The sequence below is a fragment of the Chanodichthys erythropterus genome, chromosome 7 (assembly GCF_024489055.1).
Source record: "Chanodichthys erythropterus isolate Z2021 chromosome 7, ASM2448905v1, whole genome shotgun sequence".
NCBI lineage: Eukaryota > Metazoa > Chordata > Actinopteri > Cypriniformes > Xenocyprididae > Chanodichthys > Chanodichthys erythropterus.
In genome coordinates, this window is record NC_090227.1 from 29,364,706 (window position 1) to 29,388,512 (window position 23,807).

The 23,807-nt window shown below is 35.8% G+C and overlaps 1 protein-coding gene across 2 annotated transcripts in view; it reads left to right on the forward strand.

Moving 5' to 3' along the window:
- The window catches only part of tmtc2b (transmembrane O-mannosyltransferase targeting cadherins 2b), a 132,053-nt gene that overhangs the window by 567 nt on the left and 107,679 nt on the right, over positions 1-23,807 (forward strand). The gene's annotated exons all lie outside the window — the stretch shown is intronic.

The window sequence follows — 23,807 nt, forward strand, 5'->3', positions numbered from 1 at the left end:
CAAGTTTGAAACACTGAGTGTTGTGCTGTTTTTTTTTTTTTTGTTTTTTTTTTGTTTTTTTTTCCAATGTGCTCAAGGACGCGAATCACATGCTATCTATTTGTGTTTGTAGGGAAGGTAATGATGCCCGAGAATATCACAATCTGCTCGTTAATTTTTGGAGGAATTGTCCGCCCGAGGTGACTGAGCCTCGTAATTTAGGATTAGAGTCAGACGGTGATATTTAGGAATAGGAATTATATGTCCGGTTCCGTTTATGATCCTTTTAATACTTTTGAGGAATAAATAGCCTAAATTTGAATTCTTATTGCATGCGATCCTTGACGCGTGCTTACTGCATTCTTTTGCCAAATTGATACGATGATCTCAGATTTCTATAAAACAGATAGGCTATAACAAATGCAAAATGAAAATAAAAAGTGTTAACACAGTGACTTTTAGTGACTTTTCAATTACTTTTTTTAAGAAACGGGACAATTGCGATCAGTTAGAACTAAATTTATAGGCTATATTAAATGATATTGGTCTACTAAAACAAATGTGTGGCAACATAACATAAATACAACTGTTTACACATTGTCATATTAAAAAACTTAAGTCTCACAAGCCATAAGTACAGTTTCTGACATTACGAACGTAGGATATCAGTGAGCGAGTCAGATTAAGTCAGGAACCACTCCGACTGATTCTTACGTGTTTTTGATTCCCTAAAAGGAACCGACTCATTATTTGTTTGGTAATTGGACTGTACCGGTGTTGTGTGAAGTCTGCTCCCCCTATGTTTCTTATGGACTGTCTAAAACTAAAACTAATTCTGACCCTATACCAGTTACCTATGGGAAACATAGGGGGGACAGACTTCGACGTAAGACCGGTCGCAAGGCATGTTTTTGATTCATTAAGAAGAACCGACTTATGAACCAGAACGTCGTGAAAATATCTTAAATATCTGTTTCCACTTCCCAAACCTAGTAATATTAAATATGTATTGTTAAACAAATAACTAAAAACTTGGTCCAACCACTTGTTTTTAATGAATGGCAAAGCCAAATATCCATAAACTCTCTCATAGGGAGAACAGTAGCTCTTCATAATCTATTCACCCTTGCACCCCATGGGGATGACACATTTATTTTCCTAAGTAGCGTTAGGGCAAGTTATAATAACTTTAAAGAAACCTAGAGCTGCACGACAGTTACGCACAGTTGAGAAGCAATAATCCAGAGAGCAATCAAGCGATGAACGCGTCAACTGTCTCAAATTGTGAAATGAATGTGTCTCCAGGGTTAGATTCCTAAATTTACAGTGACTAAATCATTTAATTAGATGCCTAACAGCTTTCTTATGCTATACGAACCATAGGCTAACCATGTTTTTCTTTCTTAGCGTACATGTCTATCTCAGAAATGTGTGAAATCTTTAAAAATGGGGTCCCTCGTTTTCCTCAGGTCGTCAAGACGTGCATTTCTCATTCTTTTTACTCATAACATAGCTGAGCAAGTACAGTCCTCTGGGCAATAATACCAAAGTACCAGTTACTAGTGTAGTACTATGCAGATTGTGCACTGTATATAGGTATTGTTGTGTAAGGTGCAGTCTGAACAGATTTTTCAAGCAGTGTTTTTTTAAAATGCCTCATGTTTATAATTAGTAGCAGGCATCATTTAAAAACTAAAATGACATTTTATCTCACAGCGTTCCCTGAGGTGGAAAGTGCACAGAAACAAGTGTCAGGCCGGTCCTGGGCAGTGTTACGGACCCTGTGCTAGTTATCGTTTAATTTGCGCTGAGAAAGAGCAGATGTGACATGTTGGAGCCTTTTTTTGAATTCTGATATCACATATGTAAACGAGAACCATCTCCTAAATCACTGCACTGAACTCTGTTATTGAACCACAGGCTTGTGAGGACCAGCATTGGTAACATTTAAGAGAACACTATCAGATATCCCTAGTCGTATAAGGGCTTTATTAAATACGGGAGGTTGGCATTTGATTTTGGAGCATAATAAAAGGGTTGAGGAATGGGGGTTATGATTTTTAATGTGGAGGCAGGAAACGGAGCACTTAGCAAAGTGGTTCTGCACATATATATTGCAACCAGAGTAATGCACAAAACACTCGCTTCAAAATGCTGGCTAAAAAGCTGAAAAATGTGAAATTTTGATGGCAAAGGCAGCATGAATTATATGTCTGGTCACTTTTTAGGCATGACATGTAGCTCCATTTTCAGACAACTCACGGCTGTTTCGTGTTGGAAGACGTTTATAACAGGAATTATTGTCTTAAGGATTATAACAGAATTCTAAGTGAAAAAACATTTCACTCCTGATTTAAATAAGTTGACTTTTAAAAGTGCATCTGCGTCTCTTTGTATTGTGGCTTTGTATATGATGCATGCACTGTTAAATCCATTTCTGAAAAGACAAAGTTGCTGTAAATCTAAATGGAAATTGTCCATCTAATAATATGAGAAATAACTACTACATTTTCTATTGCTTCCTCATTAAAAACTTCAGCTGCTTCCTCCACCGTTATCCGTGAACTGTTTGCACTGTAGTGACATACCATCACTCAGGTCTATTAGACGTTCAGTAAGCTAGACTTTAGTGCTGTGTGTCCCAGCGTTCCCCAGGGAGCTCTCCGTATCTGGTCTCTGTCTCCAAATCACACTCGACCCTGACACCTGCACCGCTGAGTGGAGGCCATAACTTGTGGAGCTCATATCGGTGATGCCATAATCCCCACACCCAGAGCAGAGATGGAGAAAAGAGTGGATAGATGCCAGGGCTGAGTTATGGCCTCATCTCTGTGGCCTGCTGTGAACCTGTCCAGAGGCCTGATAGATGAACTCGCATGAGGAATCGTCGTCATTCACCTGAAATTGAGGGCAAACCCATTGCCGTTTCAAGTTCTTGCAGGCTGTATTTATTTGGGGTTTGTGGTTTTGGAAAGGAGAAGGCTTTGAATTGGATGAAGGAGTTCCTAAAATGGCAAATTTTTCTTTTTTCCTCTTTCATGTCATATAGCATCGGATAAGTTTTGACTACTTCCTCCATAAGTACTTCTGAAGACAGCATGAAATGACATTTGCAATGTATTTATCTTCTATAATGTGACGTTTTTCAGTGTAAAAGAATGTGGAGCTGAAAATAATGTAGAATTGGATTTGTTTGGACCGTGAAAAGTGGACAATGGTAGACTATGATATTGGTTAATCATATTTTTCATTCAGACACCTGCAAAGGACCACATGGTCATGAAGCAAAGTAACTAACTCTCTTTTAACTATTTGAAAAATTAATGTTTTCACTTGCTCACACACATGTCCCGAAACATCAGGTCATTCGGTACAACTGCTGTAAAACATGGAAAATGTTGTAATATTTTAAAAACTTGTAAATGTAAAATGTTTGATTGTCCTTATGTTAGCTAGCTAGATATCAGCCTGTTAGCATTGTTTGAAAATATTGTCATTCGGTAAAACCAAAGTTTTGGACTTTTTTGTTGACAATTTTTTTCATCTTGTAAAAAATGTCAAAAGTAGTGTTAAAGGTGCCCTCGAATGAAAAATTTAATTTACCTCGGCATAGTTAAATAACAAGAGTTCAGTACATGGAAATGACATACAGTGAGTCTCAAACTCCATTGTCTCCTCCTCCTTATATAAATCTCATTTGTTTAAAAGACCTCAGAAGAACAGGCGAATCTCAACATAATACCGACTGTTACGTAACAGTTGGGGTGTACGCCCCAATATTTGCATATGCCAGCCCATGTTCCCAACATTATGAAAGGCATTAGACAAGGGCAGCCAGTTACATCTGGATCTGCACAGGTGAATCAACAGACTAGGTAAGCAAGCAAGAACAATAGCGAAAAATGGCAGATGGAGCAATAATAACTGACATGATCCATGATATCATGATATTTTTAGTGATATTTGTAAATTGTCTTTCTAAATGTTTCGTTGGCATGTTGCTAATGTACTGTTAAATGTGGTTAAAGTTACCATGGTTTCTTACTGTATTCACGTAACCGTCGCTATTTTCATTATTAAACACTTGCAGTCTGTATAATTCATAAACACAACTTCATTCTTTATAAATCTCTCCAACAGTGTAGCATTAGCCGTTAGCCACGGAGCACAGCCTCAAATTCATTCAGAATCAAATGTAAACAATATAACAGTATACAATACTCACATAATCCGACGCATGCATGCCGCATGCATGTCGAACACTTTGTAAAGATCCATTTTGAGGGTTATATTAGCTGTGTAAACTTTGTTTAGGCACTGTTTAAGGCAAGCGCAAGCTACAGGGGCGGAGAGCACGAGATTTAAAGGGGCCGCACAGCATAAATCGGCTCATATTTAATGATGCCCCAAAATAGGCAGTTATAAAATTTATTTAAAAAAATCTATGGGGTATTATGAGCTGAAACTTCACAGACACATTCAGGGGACACCTTAGACTTATATTAAATCTTGTAAAAAACGTTGGATGGCACCTTTAATTGATTATAAAAACCACATAATCTCATAAACACTTAATAAAACTTCAAAATTATTATATCTCCATTGTTGTTTTTTTTACACTTTTAAAAACCTTATTCGTCAATGACCCATATATGTATAAATACTTGCGAGACTGACCTTGTATCGAGATGATCTAAAATATTGATACCAGATGTTTAAACTAGTAATTTACTTGATTAATGCTAAAAATTAACTGACAGCTCTCATTCAAACAGAGATTTAACATTGACAGTATTATATATTGCAATACTATATTCAACACTGTAAAGGTACAAAGCTATATGACATTTATTATAAATGGGTTTCTATGTATATTAAGTTCACTTAAATTCTGTTCTTTTTTTTTTTTTCTTTTTTTTAAAGCCTTTTAAATGTTAAAAATGATGGCATGCAATTATACTGTAATGATGAATTGGCTATAATTATTAATTTCATCCTCAGAATTTATAAAAAGATCCATTTAAATTGAAACATCAGTAGCAGTATTGGTATTGGTGATACTTGCTTTCATTCATAGTACTTAATAAAAAGATGAAACGAATACATAAAACATACTGTCTTTGTTGTTTCTACATTATTTTGGAGATTTAGTGTGAAAATATGTATTATAGTAGAAAAATATAATATTTTTTATTAGATGTGATATACAAAATATTGTTTCAAAAGTGTGCTTCAAAAAAAAAGGGGAAAAAAAGCATTTCTTTGGTGCTTTTATCTTTATGCGGTAAGAACTGAATGTCATATTAAACTTCGCCACTGACTCTCCATTAAGCAGTTTTCCGAGTGGTTCTGCTGGTAGTTTAGTTACCAAGCCTGTTTAGCTGAGGCTGCAGGGATGAGCTGTTGTGCGCTTTAAATAGTCTGCGCTGTTGGTTTGGGTTTTGTGGTGCTGTCTGGCTCTGTTCTCCTCAGGCGCTGCTGGAGTGTCCACCCTGTGGATCCGACCGCACACTTTGGCTCTGTGGTGATGTCGAGATCCAAGGGCGGCAACCCAGACTCGGAGCATCTCTCTCCTCAATCCGTCCATCCCAGCGGTACCCTGTAATTATATCGGAGAGAGAAAAATTAGAGCTAGAGACACACTACAGCTCACACCACCCCTACATGGCCCCCTTTTAATCCTCCAACAGCTCAGTCCAGATGGTCATGTTTGCAAAGCATTGTGGGTGTTTCTCTTTTTTTATTTTTTTGTTACTCCTCTTCTGTACTTTTGTTTGAGAAGGATTCATGGGGAGTTTGATGTAGACATCAGCAATCCAGATGACTACAATTATGCCATTGACTCAAAGAGTCCCTTACGAGAACGCGCTCGGATCATTGGCATATTGTGGTCAAGTGCGATGTGTCTGTTCGTACTTCAGTCAGACACTGTAGAGACTCTTTTGTTTGTCAGTCTGTTGTGTTTGCTGCATTGCTCTTTATTAATTAGTGCAATGTGTTTCCCTGCGAAACTGGTTGACTTCTATGCTAAGAACTTTTGGGATAGGATTAAAACTAAGGCTCATCAATTTTTATGCACAGACAGTGCAAAACTACACCAAGTGCGTGCCAGTGGCTTGCGAGTTTAAGAGACTTCAAGCTGCGGGTTAAGTCATATAACTTCAGGGAGTATTTTGGCACATCCAAAATGAGGGAAACGTATTGCCTCATCTTTTGGTTTGAGTAGAGATGTCATAAAATAAAACACCAGATTGAACAGCCACCTGTGCCATTTCACTTAAAGCTGCATGTGAAACAGCTGCATTCGCTTTCACGGCATTATAAATATTTTTGCTTTAAGTTCATAATGGCGTGACAGTGGTCTGCCATTGCATGGGTGTATAGATGGAATCGGAGCCCAAAGTTAACGCGGTCATAGAGGCAAATGCTAGTTAAATTGGGTTTGGTCAGCAACCTGTAACCAGTTGGCTTGTAACTTTATAAGGAACCGCTACATAACTGGTGTAAGTCATGACATGCGTGAATCGACTCTGACATACAAACAAGAAAAGATCTGTGACGCATGTGTTTTATGACAATCTCAGTGGAATTAATTTAGCAAGATTTAATGTAGATTTAAAAGAAAAATGTTTTATAGTATTTGCTTTTTTCTCTGTAAAATCTGATATTTCGATCATCACAAATATTTAAAGGAAAAAACTGCTACTTTTTTTATATAAATATAATATTATATTATATTTCACTCTTAAAAATAAAGGTTCTTCATTGGTATTGATGGTTCCATGAAGAACATTTAACATTCATAGAACCTTTCCATTGCACAAAAGGTTTCCAAAGCATTGAAGTTACACATTTTTATTAGTATATTGCAAAAGTGTAAATTAGTGTATTGCTAGACTGGAAAACAGTGTTGTCACTGCCCTCAGAAACACCTGGATTTGCACAGGATTGTGGACTAATAGTTGTGGATTTGTATAAGAGTTTTTGTTCTCTGAGGATCCTCTTGGACCATTCTCTCTGTGACGTATTCTAACCTCTGAGTTCTGGGTCAGCGGCCTTCTGACAAACCACAAACACTATTAAACACAACCCGCTCTACTGTAGTTGTGGGGTTTCAGTGTCTCTCGCTGAGTAATCTGACTAACAATTACTTCGGCCATGACCTCGTAAGGTCGACCTTCTCAGGGCTGTAACCTCAGACCAACCATTTCTCCAATTTACTGCAGTCCTGCTGTGGTTTAAACTGACTGAAAAACACCATTCTGTATGTCTTGGATAGAAATACCAGTGCAGATGTGTATTCTGAAATGTTCTGTAAAGGCATGCAGCCTAAAAATTAGGACTGGTATCTCCAGCTACATCACAGTATCATAATCAGAGTGAATTTGAGGAATCGCCTTCAATCTCTCTCACACGTTTGTGCATAGAAACAACTTTGTAGATGACCTTCTACTTGAAATATATGATTTATAACAAAATATCAATGTAGGGATCCAAAGTATCAGTGATATATATTTTGCAACAAACTTTTGTGATGAATTGGTATCTTCACCCTTTGTAAAAATCTGGAATGAAGTTGGAATTGGAACAAAAGCAGTTTTCAGTATTTGTACATGGTTTACTAGAATATATGCCTCAGAAATTGCTAGTAAATTTCACAAAAGAAATTACAAAGAAATGACAACACATTGAATTAAACATGAAATGAACTGTACAAATGTATGGTATACAAAAATGCAAGTGATGGCACCAACACTGATCCCAGTGGGTTAAAGTTGAAAGACTTTAGTAAATAATGTTTTCTGGTAAATTAGATTTTTGTTGTTGTTGTTGGAAAACATACTTCAAAACTTAACGTTAAGTTTTACAGTGCATAGCTATTAAGCATCAGATCAAAGCTCTGTATTCCTTCCTCAAAATTATGCTTTACTATGATTAATAACTTGCAAATTACTACTTTATAGACATCAAACATTAGAGAAAACTATTATCTTCTAATTTTTTTTAAAAGCAACAGCTAAAATACTTAAATCATGCAGGTGCCTCTTGATAACCATGTCCATTGTCCAGATGGCGTCTAGACTGAAACGTCGGGATTGGGAGCAAGCCGAGGTTTTTCCCCTCTCTACTCAATCGTCTTGGTAAGCAGCAGAGGGGGGCTCTCCCTCCAGCTTGATTACTGAAGTGAAGCTTTGTCAGAACAGACTGAAATTGGATGGCCGTCATCCCACTCCATTGGCCCTCTGAGGGAGCAGCTTCTCTCTGTGATTGCCATGGCAGATGATTGTCATTTGTGATGTGTGAGCCGAAATGAACTACAGGCCAGTGCGGCCTGACCCGTCGCTGCCCATGGGGCTCTAAAAAGGGCTGTTGGTCACAGCTGATGGCCTTTCAGGCCTTCTAAATCAGACAGGCCTGGACAGGCCGTAATCAGGGCTGAAAGAGGGAGGCCATATGTACGGCAGGTTTACTGCACAGTAGAAGACTGCAGTGCAGATTAACTTTATTGGACATGCTGTATGATCGCATGGCTACCTCCGCAATCGTGCTGCGTCTTTGTGGCTGTCATTTAATTAAAACCTAACAGATTATCTGTCTAGATTCATTATTTTGGCCGCCTTCTTTCTGCCCCCTTCAATTATTGAACTAATCACGTTAGCCACTAATTAAGTTAGCATTAAGCCTACTTATAAACTGTACGCAAATGACTAGAGTCCCGTTCTCACCTTTGTCCAAGGGTTACAAAAAAACAAACAAAAAAAAACAAACAAAGAATACTACAAATACATTATTATTATTATTATTATTATTATTATTATTATTATTATTATTATTTTGAATGTTCAGTTTTTATTATTAGAATATTATATTCTAATACTTTTTGGTCATAATTCCTTTATTAGCTTCACTATTTTTTTTTTTTTTATATATATAATATAATATATATACAGTACAGTCCAAAAGTTTGGAACCACTAAGATTTTTAATGTTTTTAAAAGAAGTTTCATCTGCTCACCAAGGCAACATTTATTTAATTAAAAATACAGTAAAAACAGTAATATTGTGAAATATTATTACAATTTAAAATAACTGTTTTCTATTTTAATATATTTGACAAAGTAATTTATTCCTGTGATGCAAAGCTGAATTTTCAGCATCATTACTCCAGTCTTCAGTGTCACATGATCCTTCAGAAATCATTCTAATATGCTGATTTGCTGCTTAATAAACATTTATGATTATTTTCAATGTTGAAAACAGTTGTGTACTTTTTTTTTTTTCAGGATTCCTTGATGAATAAAGTTCAAAAGAACAGCATTTATCTGAAATACAAAGCTTCTGTAGCATTATACATTTAAAAAAAAAAGAAATTAAAGAAATTAATACTTTTATTCAGCAAGGATGCATTAAATCAATCAAAAGTGGCAGTAAAGACATTTATAGTGTTACAAAAGATTAGATTTCAGATAAACACTGTTCTTTTGAACTTTCTATTCATCAAATAATCCTGAAAAAAAATATTGTACACAAATATTTTGTACAATTGTACACATTAAATGTTTCTTGAGCAGCAGATCAGCATATTAGAATGATTTCTGAAGGATCATGTGACACTGAAGACTGGAGTAATGATGCTGAAAATCCATCACAGAAATAAATAACCTTGTGAAATATATTCAAATAGAAAACAGTTATTTTAAATTGTAATAATATTTCACAATATTACTGTTTTTACTGTATTTTTAATTAAATAAATGTAGCCTTGGTGAGCAGACGAAACTTCTTTTAAAAACATTAAAAATCTTAGTGGTTCCAAACTTTTGGACTGTACTGTATATAATGTAATGTAATGTAATGTAATGTAATGTAATGTAATGTAATGTAATGTATTGTAATATAATATAATATAATATAATATAATATAATATAATATAATATAATATATTATATTATATTATATTATATTATATTATATTATATTATATTATATTATATTATATTATATTATATTATAATATAATATAATATAATATAATATAATATAATATAATATAATGACTGCTTCACCCAGTGGTTCTGTGTATCACTACACAACACCCTTAGCAACCACTCTTAGCAATGTAAACTGTTTGTTCTCGGATGATATTATTCATTGACGCTTACTGTACTATGTAGAACTAGAAGAGTATTTTGAGAAAGAGATCGAGTGAGTGAGTTTATTACCTGCATTTAGATTTAGCATTTTCCTTCAGGTCAGTCCTATGTTCATGATAAAAAATCAGTTTAAATGTCCGATGTCTTATCTTGTCCTTTTAACAGTTGAGGGGTTTTCCTGTGACTGACATTGCTAGTTAAAGCATCTGTCAGTTGCGTCTTGTTCCGTGTTCACAACAATTCAGTCATTTCAGTGTAAAAGTCTTCGCTACTGACTGACACACTCATAAAGACAGTGTGCCGTGACTTATTCACGATACAGCACAGCCTCTCATACCTTATTGCTTACATACACTCACAACAGTTCTTTCTGGTTCTCGAATCTGATTGGCTGAGAGCCGTGCGATTATTCCAGTGATAACAGCACTACTTTTTACCATTTGTATCGCTCCGCTTGAAGTGACTGTCATGGCTGCCGAGCAAATCCACTGTATTTTTTTTTACAATTACTACACTTGTAGTACCACAAACTTTTTTTTTTTTTTTTTTTAGGTGATAATGTAATTGTTTACACCTGAAATATGTGACTCATATTTAATCATAGCGACTACTTTACAATTTGTTAAGACGTTTTCGGAGATGCGAGCTCCAGGCCGTCAGCGGCTGTTCAGCCGTTCATAAGTAAATAAATAAATTAATTAAAAACAGTACGGAAGTCACAGCTAAACTTGAAGCAAAACTTCACTTTCAGCAAAGTTCATATACAATGTAAATACAAAGACACTTGAGTTCTGTTTTACTCTTTCATAGTTTTTGTGCACCTTTCAATATAAGAGGTTTTTTTTTTTTTTCAGGCTGTATCTGAGTAGCAGAAATATTTTATATATATATATCTTACGGTTCAAGTCAAAGTCACAATATTAACTACTACAAACACTCTCAGAAATTACATTAGAGGCGAGAATGAACTTTTTCACAATTTTATTTGTGAATTAGTGTGCTCGTGCTTCAGGGGATACTTAGATGGAAGCAATTCCACAAAATGTTGATGTAATTTTACCCCCTGATCATTACACACAGATCTCAAATAATTTCCTTTAATTTCACTAGATTGGTAATGGTCGGAGACAAGAGCTTTGATTTAGAGCTAATGTTCTTGATGCATCTAATGCCATGTTCCTGTCCTGTGCCGGCCTGCCTTCATTTTAATAGGATTAGCAGTGCCCTGTGGATTGTGGGGGGGTGCTGTGTCAGTAAAGCATCTGATCCATTTGAAGCACAAAACCCCCCTGTTGCTAGCATCTATGGAGGATGCTATAGTGCACTTAAAAAAATAAAGCAAGTCTCTCTTTTCTTTGGTCTACCTTCTAGTGTCTCCTGTGCAGCGTCTGTGCCTGCAGAGGAAGCTGGGACATGACCTGGCCAAGAAGCTTTTGTGCTTTGTGGAGAGCTGTGTGGTCTCTATTCACTCTTCTGCCTGTGCACGCCATTAGCGCTCAGTGATGAGAAATAAGCCTCAGTTGTGTTGCCTGTTGGCTCAAATGAACAATGACGTGCCTGCTTTTTTTTTTTTTTCCTCCTTCTTGGAACAGGGAATGGATGCATTGCCTTTGTGTATCAACCTGTCAGAAATGATCTGATCATCCCTGCAAACGTGTACGTGCCAGGACACACATCTTCCGCTGAAGACCAGAGCATTATTTAGTTTTTTTTCTGTTGTTTTTTTCAGCTTTTTTACTTCGTTTATTGGATTAATTGGAATTGGAAATAATTATATGAAATCTCATTATGTAAATCTGAATATATAGTTATAAGCCTGAATATACAAATCTGAATATATATATAGTTATAAATGCAAATAGGCCTATATAGTTGTAACTTTATATGGGTCATTAACAAATAAGGTTTTTAAAAGTGTACAAAAAACATAATGGAGATATAATGAATTTTGAAGTTTTATTAAGTGTTAACAATGAGATTATGTGGTTTTTATAATCCGTTAACACTGCTTTTGTCTTTTTTTTTTTTTTTTTTTACATGGACAAAATCATCACCAAAAAAGTTATACCGAATGACAATATTTTCAAACAATGCTAACAGGCTGATAGCTAGCTAGCAAAAGGACAGTCGAACATTTTATATTTAGAATGTTTTTAAAATATTTAAACATTTTCCATATTTTATTGCAGTTTTACCAAATAACCGGAGGTTTCAGGACGTGTATGAGCAAGTAAAAACATGCATTTTTCAAATAGTTAAGGGAGAGTTGGTAACTTTGCTTCACAACCATGTGGTCATTTGCAGGCGTCTGAACGATGTCACATTCTGTCACATGATATTGACCGCATGACTTGATCCAAATTGGTACCTTTTATGTTGGTTACTCCAAGTGACATCAATGAAATTCATTTTTCTGGACATTCTTTCTCATAACAAAGCAATGATTTTTACACATAATTTTAATACCATTTTGCACTATGTTGATATATGATGTTATAAAATCATGCCAGAAAAAAAAAATATATACATTTATTAAATTTTAAGATATTTTAATCACAAATGAAAGGGCTGTACTGGACATTGGATGGTTAAACCGAATGACCTTTTGACACTTCAAAATCTTTAAAATACCTTTTATATTTAGCAAAATATAATTAAAACCTTTTGGATTCAATAAAAGAGATCTGGTTGTACTACCTTGCATACTATGGATGTCATATCTTTGTTTTTTATTATTATTAATTTAAGGCCTTTGGACAGAAAATGACCCGTCATGCCATTGACCCAAATTCAGATTTACATTAATATATTAAAATTTTTATATATATTAAATATATTATATTAAAACATTATATTAAAACATACATAGTTATATATTAAAACATACACATTTATTTAAAATACATTGAATTATTAAAGATCATATCAGTATTAGATCACATTACCATATTATTTTTTTTTTAATTGTTGCATTTACTGCTTTGTATAAGAAGCAGTGAATTGTAAGTCATTTTACGGGGCCTTTCAGTAATTCAAAAAGTATTCCCTCTTTATGTCTTTTTATAGATCTTTAAATATTTGCACAAATCTTGTAATGCATTTATGCAAAGTCAACAGATGATGTTGTTTTTGGCTCAGGCTCAGTAAAGCTTTCATTTCTCTAAGGTTTCTGTTCCACAGTTCCTTTTATACACTGATCTTATCATTGAGATTACCTTTGATTCAGCAATCCTGTGGCCGGCTTTGCAAGCCAGAGATGACTTTGCCAACCTCATGTAAGCAAACTAGGGCATGTGAGCCGTCTGCTTTCCATATCTGACATCATGCCAGATGGGCAGTGCCCGTTTGGTTTCTTACAGAGATCAGGGAGATAGGAGGATTAGTTTCTGGTATTTATTAATAAAGGCTTTAGAATATTATGTAAAGTCCAAATGGTATGATTAGCATGGGACATTCTTGTGTACAGGCATTGTACTGTTTTTTGTATCTCTAGTAGACAGGTGTTTTATTTAAAAGAACATAATTTTGTGGTTGTGACGAGCAGGGCGGGTAAGAACCGTGAGGGAACAGTGCGAGGCCGGTGACGCGAGAAGATAATTAGCTTTACCTGCGAGGCGCACCGGCCGTGAGTTCCTCACGGAGGAGCTCCAGAAGCATAAAAGGAGGAGCGAAGACAGTGAAGGATGGGAGCGGACCAGGCCTGGATATTATTTTATGTTTTATTATGTTTGTGTGGCCGGCAGACGTCCACGAGGGTCTGACGGCGTTACTTTCGTTTTGTTCTTTGTTTATTTTGGAATTAAAGTTTTGTTAAACGTTTGCCAGTTCCCGCCTCCTCCTTCCCGTACATACGAACTGCGTTACAGTGGTTTAAGTTATTTCCTGCTTTAATTCACCCCCAAATTGAGGGGTGTTTACGTGACACTGTTTTTAGTTAAAAAACATTTTAAAAAATGCGGTTTATGAAGTTTTGAGGGCCTGAAAATGCAAACTTTGAAAATGGGTTTCAAAGTGCAAGTTTTTGAAAATGATTACATTATCGCATCTGTAAACTACAAAAATGCAAATTTGAAAACTGTGACGTCATGCCCGTGCGCATTACCTGTTCAGTCTATAGGCATGTAGTGTTTCTTTACAAAGTGACATCGCCAACTACTGGCCTGGCATGCATACTACAGTGTTTTTAGTCGCTTTTGTGGATCCATGTGGACGGGGATCTTGATTTTGACAATGGTGTCATCTGTACAGGAAAAATCAAAGGATGCTGTCATTTTTTTGCCCACCTTCATGTCTTTGCAAACTCATATGACTTTCTTTCTTCAATTGAAAAAACATTTTGTCACAAATGTTTAGCTGCTCTTTTGAAAGCCAGTGGTTACTGATGAACAATAAAACCATGCTGAAAGTGTCATAAAAGAACATGTCCTCTGATTCCATATGATAGCTTTGCGTGAAGCTTCATTTTCCCATTTTGCAGCAGTTCTCAAATCTCATTGGCATTTGATTCAAATTTGCCTTGACGGTCATGAAAAATGCGAGAACCTGTGAAGTTTGACGTCACTGATGAATGGGATTTGAGAACTATGGCAGAGGGAAAGATTTGGTGAGTGAATGATGATGAAATTGCCATTTTATTGGTGAATAATTCATTTAAATTAATTTAGTTTGTGTTTCTATGTCTGTAATATTTTCTTTTTAAAGTGTATGTCAGCATGATGTATATAACTGATGACAGTCCAAATGTAAAGCTTATAGAGAGTAGTTTGTGTGCCTTCACATTGCTGTCTGCATATGGTCTCTCAGTTTGACACTGAGAAGTTGTTAATTGGCCCCATGGAGGATGTGTCTGAATGTCTAATGCAGCACTTGCTGTTTGTCATCAGTTTTGTCTTTCAACATCTATCTGACATCAAACTTCTGTTATCTGTGATACCAATATCAGTCTCTGAGGAGACCAAGACAGCCTGCACTGACTGAGTTGTCTTTTTTTTTTTTTTTTTAGTTTTGTTACATTTTCAGTAGAAATGAGAGGAGGGAGTAAATCAAACCCAGCAGCAGCAGTCACTGAGGCTTCCTTTGGCTGTGAGTGATCGCATATAACATCTTGGAGGTTGAGTCATTGCTTTTCGAACAACGTTCATGTTGTCCTACGTCCAAGTTATCTCTTCTGTCATCACTATAATGCATATAAACATCTCTAGCTCTGACATCAGCTGCAATATGGCAGGGAAGGGTATTTGTAGAGTAGTTTATGGGATAGACTGGATTTGGGTTGTCAGAACGCTGTAATTTTAGTAGTCAATACCAATACAAGTGAAATTGCTTCTATACCCATTTTGAAAAGAGAAGAAAATGGATGCTAAATTACTAAATAATCAAACCCTCTCTTGTATGTAAGAGGGTTAACATATATACACAACTGGTCAAAAGTTTGAGGTCCGTAAGATTTTTTATTTTGCAAACCAAGGTTGCATTTATTTGATTGAAATTTACATTAAAAACATTCAAATATTATTACAATAATAAGATATGTGTTTTCTGTTTTAATGTATTTTAAAATGCATTTTCCCCTTTTGAAGCTGAGTTTTCAGCAACCCTTACTTCACTCTTCAATGTCAAACGATCCTTCAGAAATATTTCTAATATTCCAAATTGGTGCCCAAGAAACATTTCTTTTTTAAGTGTTGAAAACAATTGTGCTGCCAATAATACAGTAAAGATCAGAGACACAAATTTCAAACAATGTAAAACAATGGAACAAAGATAAAAAAATGACGTAAACCGCGATTGAAGTGATTTTTCAGGAAATCCTGCTATCTTTCTGGAGATTATTGTAATATAATATTTTGCAATGCTATTGCTACTGTATATAATAGATGCACACCATGATTTGCATTGTGCTTAGCTTGACCTTACATATTCAAATCATTCAGACTTGCTTGACCGTTGATCATTATAGTGTCAACTAACTTTTGACATTCTTAGACCGGATACTATTCCAACATCCACTGTTTGTGCTGAACTCTGAATAAAAGGCCTATTTCAGGTTTAGCCTGCCAATTTTTATACTTCTCACACTAAAAATAATAGAATTAGCGATAATACCAGTCTTAAAACCAAATGGAAATCTGTCATGTTGTGTATCCACAATGCTTTACTGTGAAAAGATGTCCAGTCAGGCATTCCTCTAGATAAAGAAATGTTTTTGTGTATTGTGTATGTTGCAGGGCATTGATCTTGAGTAAACGGAACTACGGGAAGTTTTCCTTGCTCTTGAACTCACGCACTGTTTAGTTTGCCCAGTGGGACATCAGGCAGAGTGGGGTCTTCCTTTCCTGGATGGGGGAGTTAGTGGAGGTTTATTTTTGGGTCTCAAAGGAAATTTAGCTTTTGAGAGAATACATATGTCTTTTTGACAGGTTGGCCACTGATCCTGCCACAAAAGTAAGTGTAATTCAACATTCTTGCTTCTTTTAAATATATTTCAGATTTGAAAAAAGCCTTTTGTAGTCTGTAGAAAAGACTGTAGAAGCATTATTGGTCAAAGACTCTAGCTCAGTCTAAAAGTGTGTTTAGATTTAAGTGTTCAAAGAATAACAAACTTAGAGCTGAAGAAACGCCCTTGATGACTTGGTGGGGATTTTTACATAATCAATAAGTAGATCCTCATAAGGAGTCTGGACCACCAGATGTAGCTCACCAGCTTCACTGCCAACATGTTGAAAATGTCAACATGTCTAATTAAAACCATTACAAATGATGCGGACCCTCTTCAGCTAATCGAAGATGTTTGCTTTTGCGTGATTGACTGCTATAAAAGTTTGAGGCCCATGTCAATGGTTCTCATCAGAGAGACAAACACAATAACTTTAAAGTTTCCATCTTCTCATCAAGGGCTTAAATAGAGGAACTGTTTGGAAACTCTCAATTGTACTGGCCTGTCACTGTCTGTGATTGATTTTGTTGAACCTTGTGGTAAGGTTCAACATTACACACATTTTTTTTTTTTTTTTTTTTTAATGATTTCCCATGATCCTCCTGTTTGAACATGCAAATAATCCAAATGTTTTAGTATAAAGGCTAAACCATACTGAACTAAGTCATCATGGCCACTGTCTCTTATATCTTATGTTCAGTGTAGATTTTTCAATGCAATACTTTTTTCCCCATTATTTTATTATTTATTTTGAAGAAGATGCTGGAACAAGGTCAAAATGTTCTCTGGCTCACTCATGTTTCTAAAGGTCAGAAATCCAAACATCTAATGCAGTAATGGAAGTCACTCTGGCAGATGTGGCTTCCTGGTAATGCAGTTTGTCTGTGATGGACAGAGCTGGATGTGTCTCGAGTCACATCTTAAAGCTTTTTGTGTCATATTACAGCATTACCAGTTCATAGCAAACCCATGCATGGACTGCAAAAGCACTTTTCACATTTATTACAAGAAGCATTGATGAAAAGCTCAGCAGATGCAGATTTTTATGTAAGCATTGTTTGCAGATGAAATAAAATGACATCATCTGTTGGTTGTAGCATCTACTTTCCAGCCCTAAATGATATATAAACGTAATGTGTCTGGGAAAGGCATCTTTCCCGCGCACTGTGTCTGGGGAACGGTTTGTGTTTGTGTATGCATGTGGGTGTGTTAATTGTCTCTGTGATTAATAATGGTTGTCTGTAGTAAGATGAATTGGCAGGCTCCTGCCCTCAAATGTTTGTTGGCGAAATCTATATTTAATTGCACAGTAATGGCCTGAAATGAAAAAAGAGATCTCTGGTAATCATGAACTTAGATTGAAATGTAATCACATCTTGTTCCTAGCTTCAAAAGGCAATTAGCCAAAAAACAGGTTTTGTTAAGAAAAGAAAGACCAATTTGGTCTCGCAAGCCTAAGACGACATGTTTCCATTGGGCGTTGCTTAGTGATGCCCATGCTCAAATGGAGCTTAAGAACTGGGTGGTTTCTTTCCAACCACATTACACTGACCTTGAATTCATCAGTTTATCCCAGTTGCATCCCCTGTATCTTCTGCTGATGTCATCAAGAGGCAACAAAATGGTGTTTTCAGAGTGTTTTTTTTGTTTTTTTTGCTTTTCTTTTTTTCTTCTTGAGGGCAATGAGTCAATTCCTCCCAAAAATGGATTCTTTCATTCTGAAGTGTCCAATGAAGGGTCTAACAGCTCTGCGTTGTGAATGAGTCTATTGCTTTTTTTTTCCCAACCTACTGAGTTCCAGAAGAGCATTAAATAGGGAATTTTTAATCATTGCATTAAATCTTTTATGTCAGTTCACCAAAAACAATTGTTCGCTGTTTGCTAATTCAATCCGTGAATCTTTCTGTAGGTTACATTATTACATTAATAGGTAATGACGCATTAGTATCTTTTTGAGTATTAAAGGGAGAGTTCACCCAAAAATGAAAATTATTCCATGATTTACTCACCCTCAAGCCATCCTAGGTGTATAATGACTATCTTCTTTCAGATGAACTCAATTGGAGATATATTTAAAAATATCCTTGCCTTTGCAACCATTATAATGGTAGTGAATGGGGGGGCGTGTTTTGAAACCAAAAATAAATGCATCCATCCATCATAAAAAAATAATCCATATGACTCCAGGGGGTTAATAAAGGCTTTCTTTTTGTAAGAAAACTAAATCTAATTTAACTAGCTTCCGTCAGACGACCGTACGCATACTGCGCAAGTTGACTTGCGGCAAATGAGTAACCCTCATGTGATGTATGACGCAGGATGTAGGAGTATCTTAATCTTAGACGCCTCTCGCGATTTAAACAAATAGGGCTGGGCAATGAACTGAAGCTCTTCTTCTATTATATTGAAATCCTCTGACATTTCTCTTTAAAATTTCTTGTTTTACTCTTCTAATTTATGACCGGTGTTTTGCTTTGCTCTATCCTCCAGGCTTCCACGTTTGTCATTGCATCATGCATTGGGTCAGAGTTCACTTTTCCACTTCAAATCGATACATATGGCCATCTGCCGAAAGCTAGTTATTTTACTTTATAAAGTTTTAAGTTTTCAGAAGTGTTAGCCCCCTGGAGCCATTATGGATTATTTGTATGATGGATGGATGGATTTATTTTGGGCTTCAAAACATGCCCCTGTTCACTACCATTATAAATCTTGGGAGAACCAGGATATTTTTTAAATATATCTTGTGTTCGTCTGAAAAGAAGATAGTCATGTACACCTACATGTAGGATGGCTTGAGGGTGAGTAAATCATGAGAATTTTCATTTTTGGGTCAACTATCCCTTTAAGAGTAATTGATTCACTCAACAGATTCTTTCAAAAACAGTTGTTCAAGACCAAAATGTATTCAGCTATAGGAAAATGTGGATTTTATCCAATTGAAATCGAATGGATAGTGAAAGCTAGTAGTTCACTAACTGAATGGTGCCATATGGTTTGTAACATCGACAAAATAGAAAATGGTTTCATTATTCTTTCGAATAACATACCAGAAGGTCCGTTTTTGAGTTTAGAGCACTGAATTTGGATTTAGGTTGTAGTCAGAGTTTAAAAAGCTAATATGTTATCTTAATCCTAAAATTACTTTGCACTTCACACATTTTGACACTATTCAGACTTCTTATATTTGTTTTTTAAGCCACCCTATTTCAAGCTTGTCATTCAATGCATTCAACTATAATTATTACATTAATCTTGCCTTCTTGGGTTGAATGTTCATTTCACAGCCAATGTTAAAATTAATCTTCCAGAGCTGCTGCACAGTGTCTAAACGCACGTTATCAGCTCCATTTATAAATTAATTCTGGTAATTATCTATCAGTTCTGCATTCAGACATCCGTTGCATTAGTTTGGTTAAACATTATCTAATCTGGAAAGCAGCCATTAAACAAAGATTATCTTGCCTTTGTATGAATAGAATATTTACATTTGAGTGAACAATACAAACCCTCCGTTTCTTACTGCCGGAGTCACGCTGATGTCTTGTCCGGCACTGTGGCTGGCTGCAGATTTTTCCATTCTTTCTTTCACCCAAGTGGGCACGTTCAAGTCGATGTTCCATTCACTTTGAAGTATCGCAAGTTAAATTGGATAGTGTCTGCGCAGCATAAAGAGCACTCGAGAATTATTTGTCTTACTTAGACCGTATCTGATTTATAGCGGAAAGATCCATTTTAAATAGCAGTTCCCTCTGAAATCTATAACCTCAGAACCCACGGAGGCGCTTGGCTTTTCATAGGGTTTGGTTTCAGCTCATGTAATGGTTGTCGTTGGTTAATATCACAGTTTAAGCTCTGTTTAAATGCTTTAATCATCCATTGGTCAGGATTGTCTTTCTTTTGGGTCTGGTCTTGACAGGGCTACTTGGCATCTACTCGGGTTGATTTGGCTTAAGTAATATTTTGCTGTTCTTTCAAATTGTAGTTTCAAACTCTGTTTAACCAAAAGGATTTACCCTTTACATAATGGAAAGCATGTAATACCTGCACATCTATGGAGCCCCGAAGGGACCTTTGCAAAAATAAAAATAAAACATCTGAACATGTGCATGCGCATGAGAAGCTTTTTGCATGCTCACAAGAAACTGTTGTAATTTTTTTTTTTTTTTTTTTTTTTTTTGCAAAGGTCCTGTCAGTCCAATCAATGTAAGTGAGAAAAAAAATATTATTTAGAACAAATTTATATATAATATAATATAATATAATATAATATAATATAATATAATATAATATAATATAATATAATATAATATAATATAATATAATATAATATAATATAATATGGTGTATACATATATAATATGGTGTATACATATATAATATGGTGTATACATTTCAGTTCCCAAATTGGTTCTTTAATTTGCAAGTAAATGAAGGCAACATCTAAATTTAATTTTGGGGAGTGCTTAATAAGCAGTAGTGAAATAGCGGCAGCTGTTATGGACGCAGACTTTAATGATAAACCAGATTTAAAGGTTAAATCCCTATAGTGTCAACTTGTCTGAGACTGAGAAAACCTTCAATCTCTCCTGTGATTTTTACGCTCACCCACCGTGGAGGGCTTACATTTCATAATTATGTTTATAATGGGAGAAAAACAACACGAGAAACATCTTGATTATCTTTGCCACAGGGTTCTGTTTGTTGGAACAGGCTGAACTATAACTGAAACCTGTTGTGTAATGCTGTTACATTCACAGGAGAATGTTGCTTGGAAACATATTTGTTGAAATTAAAACTTCTTGTTGAGCTTGAAATCCAGCATGAAGATGCTGCATTGAGATGGGAATGTGTCATGAACGTATAGTGTGGCATATATATATATATATATATATATATATATAACTCAAAAACGGACCTTCTGGTATGTTATTCGAAAGAATAATGAAACCATTTTCTATTTTGTCGATGTTACAAACCATATGGCACCATTCAGTTAGTGAACTAATATATATATATATATATATCTTAAAGTTTAAAGTTAAATGTAATTTGGGTTGTCACAAATACTGAAATGTCACTATACCTTTTCCAAAGAAGTTGTATGATTCTCTCCAGTTTTTATTTCGCTCTTGCTTTTACTTTCACTCTTTATTAAATTAATTATGACCTGTTTTTCATGGCATCTTGAATACCAAAGTACTGAAACTACATCGCTACAAAACACTGTTATACGTTTTGATGTTCATGATATTATTGGTCAGTAATCAATATGTGACTTTATAAGTTGTAGCTTAAAATGAAACATTCCTACAGTTTTGCAAAGGCTAATACTGTCTTTCTCCAGGGTTATATTGAAAAGTAAGACCAGGACAAGCTTTTCCAGCTGTGAGAAATGAATGTGAGGTTGACAAGCCCCTTCCATGAAAGTTCTGCATCTTGCCTTGAAATTCCCTGGTCACTATTTGAGTTCTTCACTTACAATCCTACTCTTTCTTTTGTTTCTCTTTCCCTCCCACTGTTTGAAGTCATTTAGTGTCCATCTACAGAGAGAATCAGGGATAATATGCAGAAATTCTGACAAACTCAAAGTTGAAGCAGTCTAATAAGCTCACACTCAGAAAGCTCTGCTAGAGTGCTCTAGATTAGATAGTAGGTGGCTACTGGCTTGGTGTCTGCATTGTCCTACTGAGACAAATGGAAGGAGGATGATGTTGATGTAGATGTTGATTGACAGAGCTTGACCTCTGGCTGACTTTGAAAGGGACACCTTCATTTGTTTGCAACTTAGTTACTAGGGATAGGAATCATAAGGAATTTAAAGACTCTGGTTTTGATCCCTATTCCACTTAAGTGTTTTTAAGAAAACGGATTTGAAAAAATATTTCTTCTGACCTAAACCCTTCTTTTGGAGTATTGTCTTTGAGCAGTATGTCGTATTGCGATTGCATAAATGTGTTAACATTTATAAAAGTAACATAAAATAATACATGCTGATCGTCATGACAACAGTAGTATTTCAAGCCCTGCTGCACAGCTGCAATGGTGCATCTGAGGTGACATTGGAAAACATGGAAGTCCTTTTGATTCCTTTTTATTTTCAAATAAAAATGGCCTATCTGTGACTTATTTTTTAGACTACTGGCTAGTTGCTGTAATTGCCAAACTATCTCTGTGTCCAGATTTATTTGATGTTAACTCTTTCATTTAACTGCACATTTGAGGTAGTTTTGTGGCTTGTCACTATTGCGTGAAGATAGTATTTTGTCTGGGGAATTACTGGGTTTGGCAATCCTATCATGTCGATAATAGGTAGTTGTAGGGAAAAATATATTTTTGACACCATCTTTCAGCTCTCCTTTGCTATTACGCCTTCAGCTCTGAGCGGATTTATGGTTATTCACAGTCAGGGGTTCCAAAAGTGTAATATAAGCCAGTCATTGTCATTTCAGAAGAGCACTGATAAACGTCTTGAGCATCTGACAAAGTATTGTGCCAAGTCTTGATTCTGCATACTTATTTATGGTTTGTAGAGACATTTTCAATTGCATGTTCATACGTTCTAAATAAGCAGTCCCCAAAAAGTGGCATTATCGTGCAGTTGTAACATAAGAAGGATCGTTGGACCCATTAGGATGTGTTTGTGGTGAGAGCTTGGCGTGGAACATTGACTCGACCGACCAATAAAACCAATGCTACTTTCATGTCAAACAGCTATTTGCCTCAACATTGATTCCCAACTTTTAGCTAGCTATAAACTGCAAAATGTGCTGATTGCTGAAGTTTCTAGATTGTGCTTTTTCTTGGGATGGGGATTATTTTGACTCAAATCGGTATGTTGAGACAAACCGCAAGTGTCCATCCGGTGCGTTCACATCCGCTGCGAGAATTCAAAAGACTGTTTATTTTGGTTGATTCAAAGCTGTTTAGATTCTTTGTGTCATTTTATTGGATCAGTGGTAAAAATGTCTATTGTTTCAAAGTATGTGCCTTTTCTAGGGATGATTCATGTGGCTAAATGGTGCATTTTGGCCGCTACTAGGTCATTGCTGAGGAAAAGTACATCCATTAGTTGCTGACTTGGACGGTAGCCAGTGGTGAGCGGTCCTTTAGGCCTTTGCACTCCATATTGATCAAAGGAGGTCATCGCCATCACTGTTCCCAATAAACGCTTGGACTCGGGCATTCTGTCCATTGTCCTCCATTACCTAATTGGATAGGATGAATCAATGGCAGC